At 42.4% G+C, this 9,068-nt stretch overlaps 2 protein-coding genes across 4 annotated transcripts in view; one reads left to right on the forward strand and one right to left on the reverse strand.

The window, feature by feature from the left end:
* The window catches only part of LOC147030752 (uncharacterized), a 227,503-nt gene that overhangs the window by 208,228 nt on the left and 10,207 nt on the right, over positions 1-9,068 (reverse strand). The window contains exon 2 of one of the 3 annotated variants that reach the window (XM_085875123.1): positions 5,164-5,280. The exons of the other annotated variants lie outside the window; for them this stretch is intronic. The gene's annotated coding sequence lies outside the window, so the exon portion shown is untranslated. The remainder of the gene's footprint in view (positions 1-5,163; positions 5,281-9,068) is intronic. 3 annotated transcript variants of the gene reach the window in all.
* LOC147030753 (zinc finger MYM-type protein 6-like) overlaps positions 1-9,068 on the forward strand; it is a 44,312-nt gene that overhangs the window by 11,566 nt on the left and 23,678 nt on the right. The window lies entirely within an intron of this gene.

A 9,068-nucleotide genomic window follows, 5' to 3' on the forward strand; every position in this document is an offset into this window, starting at 1 on the left:
GACAAGGACGTGGTCAGAATAACCGATTGAAGCGACGAAGAACAGCAGGTATTGTCAGGGAAATTTGTCAAAATCAGAACCAAAAGAGATGGAGTACCATTGGTTGAGATCCGGGTCAGGAAGTTGACCAATTGAGTCAGTCCCAATGAGTCGCAGAAAGCTTTTGCTGAGGTGCCATGACAGGTGAGAGAGGTAACCACACCCAGCCAACTGGCATGATGACAATTTAAGTCACCACATATGAGGAAGAGAGAGTTGGGATGAGAGGATAGAAATTGGTCCATGTTTTCTGCAAGCGAGGTGTAAATTGAGTCATCACTGATTTGTGGACGGCACAACACGCATATAAACATGAGGTGGAAGTGAAGGTGAAGCCGTAACCAGAAATATTCCTGGGGGTGTGGGGGAGAGAGGGCAGTGCATGGAGAGTGAGGAATGGAGTCTTTGATGAAGAGAGCAACTCCTCCACCAGGACGAGGCTCAGGTCTGTCATACCAGAGGAGGGAGTAACCAGGGAGAGATGCTCGGGAGTCAGAGACGTCTTGGAGGAGGAAAGTTTCTGTTAGGCAGATTATGTCGGGTTTGTCAGTGGCAACCTGTATGGAAAGATCCATCAGGTTTTAGCAAAGGCACTGGATGTTTGAGGTCTACACTGTTAAGGAAGAGGGGGGGGCGGAGAAGGCTTTGGGGGCAGTGGAGGGGAGGGAGAGGGAAGGTAGGACAAGGAAGGACAAGGAAGGAGAAAGGACGTAAAGAGAGTTGTTGAAAGAGTGTTGGGGATTGCAGAAGAGCGAGGGGAGAAGGTCAGATAAGGAGGAGACAAGGCTCAGTGGTGGTAGGATGAGGCACAGTATGGAGTAATGAGAGAGGGACAGAGGGAAGTTGAAGATTGGAGGAGGTGGAGAGATGGGTTGGAAGAGAGAGGGCAGGGGAAAGAGGCAGCTTTGTGGATATGAGGGGGGAAACTTTGAGAAGGGGCAGTGAGGGGGGAGATGGGAGGAAAAAGGGTGAGAGGGAAGAGTTGAGGGAGAAGGGTGAGAGGGGGAGCTTTTGAGAAAGGTGAGAGAGAAGCTTGGAGGGGGAAGAGTGTTAAGGTTTCTTTGAGGCAGGCAGTGTGGGGGGGGTGGGGGGGTACAAGATTTGAGGAGTTGGGAAGAGGGGGAGGTGTGCTGAAAGGAAAGAAGGAGCATGTTTGAGGTGTTGAGGAGTGGACTGAGTGATGGAGTGAGATATCCGTTTGGTTAGATTGGAGTCCACAGATGTTAGAATGTTCCCCTTTGTATCTTCGATTGTGTTCATTGTTAAAATTGCAAGTTTGTCGTATGTTAATAATTTGTCGCCCTCTTTCTGTTTCGGGTCACTTTCATCTGTTGGGTTTAAAACCATGTTGTATTCTTTACGTAGGTCAGTGTTCTTACCTGTAGCATTGTCTGTACATTCATTGGAATAGGAAAAATGGACGTAATAAAATTCAAGTTTATCTTTTGCATAATTGGCCCTTCTTGTGTTTCCTTGCCCATTTCATTCCCGCACAAATTGTTGAGTGAGATGTGCACAAAGTGCACAAATTGCATAACTCAACCAATGTCCTGTTGATTTCATCCATTGTTCCACTTGTCCACCGACACACACCAACAATGGCCTTCACCAGCAAGACCACTTCTTCATTCGATAATTGGAAAGTAAGTGCACTCACTATCTCTGTAGCATCCCATCAAACACTTTTAGATCTTCTACATATTTTAGTACAGTAATTTTCATGAATTTTGGACCAGAAATAACGTTTTCACATATTAACAATAAGCTGGGTGACCCGATAAATATCGGGTTATTTTGATTTCAGTAAACCATCAGGATGATTGATGTTTGAAGCTACAGCAAAAATTCACCGAGAGTGCACCACGGCAATGATGGACCAAATTTCCTTATTTTAGGTCAGTTTCTTGATTCCAGATGTATAGATGTACAAACACACATACATACAGAGATTGGCGAATTGCAGGGGAGGGAGAGGTTGGGGTTTGTGCCCATGACCTGACTGGGTAGCACATACAGTATGCAAAATTTGCTGAAGATTGATCAAGGGGTGTGGAATTGTATAGAACTCATAGAAAAGTCTTCCTTACCATTTTAATCAAATAATTATTACATATTTAATCTCCACCATCGAAGATGGACGGAGGTTTACTGTTTTCACCCCTGTTTGTTTGTTTGTTTGTTTGTGAACAGTATTACGGAAAAACTCCTGGACGGATTTCGACGAAACTTGGTGGGGGGATTAGGTATGGTCCAAGGATCATGCCATTAGATTTTGGACTTGGTCCAAAGTCCAATATGGCCGCTACTGCGGCCATTTTGAAAAAATATTTGAATTTTTGTTTTTGCATTTCTACATGTTTTAAGTGATTTCCAACCAAAAAAAAATAAATTTTTTAGGGGAAAAAAAACAAAAATTTGCAACTTTTTTCAAAAAAATTTCGTTTTATTTGAAAAATATTTGAATTTTTTTGCATTTCTACATGTTTTAAGTGATTTCCAACTCCCCCCCCCCCCAAAAAAAAAATTGTTAGAGAAAAAAAAAATTTGCAACTTTTTTTTCAAAAAAAATTTAGATTTTTTTTTTGGCATTTCTACATGCGTGTCGATCTAGTTTAGTTTATTCAATCGTGGTTCAGTAGAGTCTGATCCGTTTTGACCTACAATGAATAGGATATCAGGTTCACTTAAGTGACCCAGCAGTATTGGCAGCGGAGGTTTTGCACTCTACCGAGTGCTCCCCCTCTAGTTATACTTCTTTGTTAGGCTGGGAAAACTTCAACAAAGATGTGAACTAAGGAGCTGTCTATTTATTAGATTCGCAAAGTGCCACAATTATTTGACCTCCCCCCCCCTTCCTCCTCAATATGCTGCACTTAAACACATTTCCTCGATGCCCCCCACCACCTCCTTCTCCAATATCGTTCTTTCTCTCCATCTCCCCTGTCATCCCACCTTATTATCAGTTCTCTCACCCACCCACTTTGGTTTTATAAAAGAAGTGCTGTTGAGCCAAATGGCCTTCAATGCTTTTGTGTTTTGTTTGTTTGTTTGTTTTCTGGACAAAAACAAGGTTTATGGGAGAGCAAGATGACGTGATAAAAGGAAATGAGCCCAACAGTGGGGTGGTGGGCTCGTGCGGACATGAAATGAACAGATGAACATAATCCGACAGAAAGGAAAAAAGAGTGGGGGCTGAGATGGGTAGAAAATATCATGGGTGACAATGGAAGTCGACTGAACTTGATTGATTAATTATTTGGATGAAGTATAATGTCAGATAAACTGATTTTAGGCACAAATGCAATTTATCCAAATGTTGATATTTTTCCAAAATCAAGATTCAAATACAGCAGAATTAAGATTAAGAATTTATATCACTAAAAACACCCACAGCCTTTGGGAGCAGTCGGGGGGGGGGGTGGCGTGGGAACATAGTGGGGGAGGTGGGGCAATATATGTTATGTGCATTGGCTAATAACAACCCCCCCCTTCCCCCCAGTCTGCAGCAGGGGTCAATAAACCATTTGTACTGTGGTGCATGTACAGGCTAATTGTAAACTGTAAAGGGATTGTCATGTTGTATTAACGATATATCTCGTACAAGCCTCTTCCATGGTTCCTTTAATATTCGTCCAATATTCCCATTACTTATGTCTCCCCTCAGACATTCTGCTACCCTGTGTTGTCCATCACTTTTGGAAACATCTATTTATTTTGTACACCAACATGGCAGAATTTTTCTTTCCCATCTCTCCATTTTCTCTTCCTTCCCTTCTATTCTCTCTCCATACTCCGATTTCCTCCCAATATTCCTTCCCTTCTCTCTCAAACTCCGCTCACCTCCTTTCTTTCTCCTATCATCCTACATTCTCTTCTTTCGCTCAATTTACTCCCTACCTATACATACACAATAAAGAGATACCTCCATTCCTATCCTCTTCCCTTCTGTTCCTTTACTCAATGTTGGCATTTCCAACTTCTTCCCTCCCCACCCTGTGTAAGTGTAATAAATAGATTCCTTATGAAGGAGTTACATGATCACATCTACTTACATAACGAGGAAGTGCCGCATGATTTGCTTGAATAGTACGCATACGGTATTACACGATATGCGGCATACCGTGTATGGAAGGGTGAATTTAGAATGCTTTTTTCAATAACCGGTTTCAATAACCGGTTTGACCCCCTGTGAACCTCAATGAAAGCAACAGTAGACTGTCCTGCGCCCCCTTTCCTTTGTAAATTACACATTTTGTCATACCTTACAATCCACGAGGCCTTGCGATCAACGACAGAGACTTTACGGCAGACCATGAGTTTTATGGGGAAAAAAGTGAGTTTTACGGCAGAGTTTCTCACTCTTCCCATGCTGTAAATGGTTTTCGACAGCTTGTGGGCTACAGGTCACCAAAGTGTGACGTCACATTGGCATGACAATGCTCGACTGATTTTAAACAGAACTTGGAAGCACGCTCACTTCGATCGAACTGACTTTGCGTGCTGAAGCATTGCTGAATACGGCTGCCGTGTCGATGCCCTCACTCGTGACTTACTTTTGCGACAAACCAAAGTCATTGCAAAGAGGAGAGAATCATTTGAAATTTGATAATATGGAAAACTTTTCATATTTTCCAGGAGGAGAACTTTGGGGAGTTGTCCAAGTTGGCCTGAAAGAGCAATCTTATAAACTTGTGGTAAGGGTTCCTTTTCATCTCACATTCTGTAGAAGCAGATCCGCATGATGTTGTGTCATCTTTTCAATGTTATGTCTGCTTTGAAAAGTCGTTTGAGGAAAACAGGAGATTTCAGCATTCATTAAACAGATTAATAATCTCACATCGGATTCTTCGATACGTAGTAAATTAGATTCAGTACTTTATTTATTATTTCGTAGTTGCATCAGTTACAGTTTGAGGATGAAAATGAGTACAACTGATAAAACACTTCCTCACAGGTACATTGATTTGATTTGATGCATCATACTCTGCAGAGCGTTGGTGCTGCCAAAGCAGTTTCTTGGCAAGGGTTATACTTGGTGGTTTGATATTACCTCCCCAGCTTTGTTTGTCCATGCACATATGTTTTTTTTAAATGCTGAGCATCAAGCAAGAAAGCAGCACTTACCGTTTTTAAAGTTTTTGGTATGGCTCAGATGGGGTTTAAACCACCGAACTCCCAGATTCAGAGTGGAAGCATAACATGGCAGCTACCGCACACGTGACCTGGTGCTTGGTTGTCCGTCTGCGTGCGTAGGTGGGAAGGAAAGTAAAGAAACACTAGTATATCTTACATTTATTTTTAAATGTAGTGTGGGTATTACCTTGGCATAGTCGTACATGGAATGAAAGGGGTGAGCATACAACTTCTGTGACGTCAACTTTCGCACCGATTTTATATTTATTTTGATGGAATAAAATTAGCAGATAAACATATCAAGGAAATTGAAAGGGAAAATTTGAGTATTTGGTGTGAGGCCAGCCAATCTTTCCGCTCTCAAAATGGTGGCACTGACAGAGAGACAAGACCCGAGGTTGCAGGTGTGTGGTGAAAACAACTGGGTCAAAACGATTGCGGGAGTGAAGAGGGTGGATAGAAGGAGGATGGATGAACTGATGGAGGAGATTGGTGTGCAGATGAGCTTGATGGGGAGATTTGTAAAAAGCCGCCTGAAGTGGGCCGGATATTTGGTGCGGATTGAGAAAGAGAGAATGGCAAACAGAGCAGATTAGTTGAGAGAGCAAGGTAGGAGGAAAATAGGTAGACCTTGGTTGAGATGGGAAGATTGTGTGAGGAGCGATATCAATAACGTGGAGGTGATTGGAGAGTGGAGAGAATTAACTGACGGCAGGGGGAGGTGGAGGAGTATTGTGGGCAAGGCAGGGAAGAAACTTGGTACTGTTGGACCTCACCTTTATGAAGGGAAGAGAAGGAAGATGAAGAATAAAAGCGATAAATTACCTTATTGGTTCCATCTATTGTTGCTTTACACTTAATTCCTTCGGAAAATGATAAGAGCTGCAGATATGACTATCCGAATGCCAACTACAATCTGGAACAAAACACCGTACCATCTTCACAAAGCTACGGCAGCCATATTCTACAAGATTGTAAAACCAGGCCATGCGTTGTCACGCATGGTTCCTCACCACCATCATCGCTTCAGTGCTCTCTTGTGGTTGTATAATATTTTTAATCCGATTTAAAAAATAATGTTTGTTACAGTCGGGGACAATACTCAAGAGAGAATGTCGCTTTCTTCCATTGGAATCATTATAATTGCTTCAACTGTTATTGTGCTCAGCAGGATGACATTAATAAACAATTCTGGGGATGAGCAATTCGGCGATCTCTCGATTTGGCGCTTTAGTGATGTATTCTGGCATCTTTGTCATTCTTATTAGTTATGAAAACATTCGAGACTAAAAGGTACAGCTCTTAAATGCTTATGACTTTACTCTATAGTAGTTTTTAAGCATATAATTTTGTACATACTTGAATGAGTGGCTGTATTTCTTTTTCTTTCCCCCATGCTTTTTTCCGATGTCCATACATGTTGCTGCAAGATCTCATTAATTTATCGACCTGTCATCAGATTGCCATGGATATGGATCAAGTTGGTGTGAAAGGTTTCAGAAATCCCCACACACATCATGACACTTCCACGTCAAAAATGTGTGGCTTCCTGGACACAGACTGGGGCATATCACTCATTGAGTCTTCTTTCGACCCATACACAGTCATCATGCCTTTCAACGAGAAGCATAGATGAGTCACTGAACATAACACTTGTCCATTGCCTTCGTGTCCATCAGACATGCCGATTTAACTACTGCAAGCATGTTTGGATGTGTTGGGGTGCAAGTCTTCGACACTAAACAGAATGACAATCATGGAGACACCTCAAGACAATGTTGACACTTATCCTGAACAGTCCAGGAAGTGCGTTTGCAGTACTCTGAGCATTTTGAAACTGATTGCGTACATGGATCATTCAATGCATCAGTTTTGAACAGGAGTCATTATCCTAGGACGTCCACTTCTTGGCATATCTCTTGTTGATTCATTGAGGCTTGATAATGTCTTCTGAGGTCATAAACAGTTCCTCTCCTCATGTTAAAAAGCCTTGCAGCATTGACTGTGTGAAGGTGTGCAACGATTTGATTCCTCTCATTTTCTGACGGATGGGGCATTGTAAAATGGAGTGTTAAATAATGCAATCAGCGTGGTTTTTTTTTTTAGATGATCCACATGCTAATGTCTCGGAAAGACTGTTTCTAATTTGGGCAGAACGCCTCGTAATGCCTCTAAAAACCTAAGAGTGCATGAGTTGCACGTGCTGAACGAGTATTACATGAGGGAATTACGTTACGTGGAAACATGCAATGAGGTGTTCTGCACATCCCTCGTGCAAAAAGGCACTTCGAATAAATGCTGGAACAGTCCTTCAACAATAACATTATAAGTTCTAGATGTTTGGCTTTTTATGGGGAAGAGTACAAGAAGCAATGCTGTAAAAACCTCTCACCAGTCTTCATGAATACGAGTACAGCATTTAAAATAATTAAAACAAAGAGAAAATAGAAAGCATCTCAAAATGAAAAGCCCGTCCGTATCTGCTTTGTACTCGAACTGCACTTGACCAAACTGCCAGTTGAAAAGAAAAATTGTACATTTTATTAATTTGTGTTCTCCATATTCTCAAAACAAAGCTTTGTTGAAAGTTTGATGACAAAAGCTCAAATTGTAAGAAGTTATGGCCTGGAGGCTGGATGGACAGTTCTGTCCTGAAATTTTAAAGCCTTTGGTAAGTCTCAGCTGGAGTTTGAAGCACCGACCTCCTAGTCTCAGAACGGATGCTTTGACTATTCCACCACTGCATCTGGTATTCAAGTGAATATCAACCAAAACAAGAAAAATCCATAAAGTAGAAAGATCGGACAAGCCTGTATTATACATTGCATCGAGTGGTCAAGCACAGAAAGGTCGTTTCGTCTTGCAAAACCTTTCATCACCAATCAGTCAAACAGTGAAGAGAGACCTTTGCAGACTAGTATGACCAGGTACCCCCCCCCCCCGCCCCCAAAAGAGCTGTGTGTAAAGGTCACATTTGTGTATGGCTAAAGTTTTTATCAAACCTAGCCATGGAAAGTCGTTTCGAATTTCTTTGTCCTCATCAGCAACACAAAATGGATGGATGTTGTCAATGCCTGTCATTCCCACAACAAGCTCCATTCTCCTACCTTGTTGCCATGCTGCTCCTGCCTCCGAGCCCGAGTCGCTGCCACACAGTGCCGGCTGCTGTTGCATGAGCAGGAGAGCTGCATGGCAATCAAGCTGGTAATACAAGCTGAAGTAGTTGAGCCAAGGTAGTCGAGCATAAACTGTGCTGTGTCAAATAATTAATCTTGCGTCGATGTCACTGTTGGAGTATTTCACTCAGACAAGTAAACTATCCTCCCGTCAATGATAAGCATCGAGGAAGGATTTAGTTTTATAAAAATTCAACATTTGTGTTGTCGTCAATCCACCCTCTCTACCTTTACCCATTTAACTTTATGTTACGTTTCAATTATGCCAAAAAGTCAATTTCTATAATTTCTTCATACTGTTACTGTCGACATCGTCCACACCACCTCCCTCCCTCTCGCCTGTCGTACCATCATGCACGGTTGGTCGCTTAGCTATTGTCATGGAAACGACTCCTTTAATGCTCACGGACAGGGAATGAGAGAGTGGGACAGGGAGGGGACAGGGAGGGGACAGGGAGGGGACAGGGAGGGGACAGACAGAGAGACAGAGACAGAGACAGAGACAGAGACAGAGACAGAGACAGAGACAGAGACAGAGAGAGACAGAGAGAGAGAGAGAGAGAGAGAGAGAGAGAGAGAGAGAGAGAGAGAGAGAGAGAGAGAGAGAGAGAGAGAGAGAGAGAGAGAGAGAGTTAAAAAGCAACCTCAAAGACTACAAGCAAAGAGGAAGTGAGCTTGTAAAGATTCTGTCGGAATGAAAAAGCTGTCTTAAGTGAACAG

This window comes from Eptatretus burgeri, chromosome 3, assembly GCF_056783735.1.
Source record: "Eptatretus burgeri isolate ZD-2024b chromosome 3, Ebu_testis_v1, whole genome shotgun sequence".
Classification (NCBI taxonomy): domain Eukaryota; kingdom Metazoa; phylum Chordata; class Myxini; order Myxiniformes; family Myxinidae; genus Eptatretus; species Eptatretus burgeri.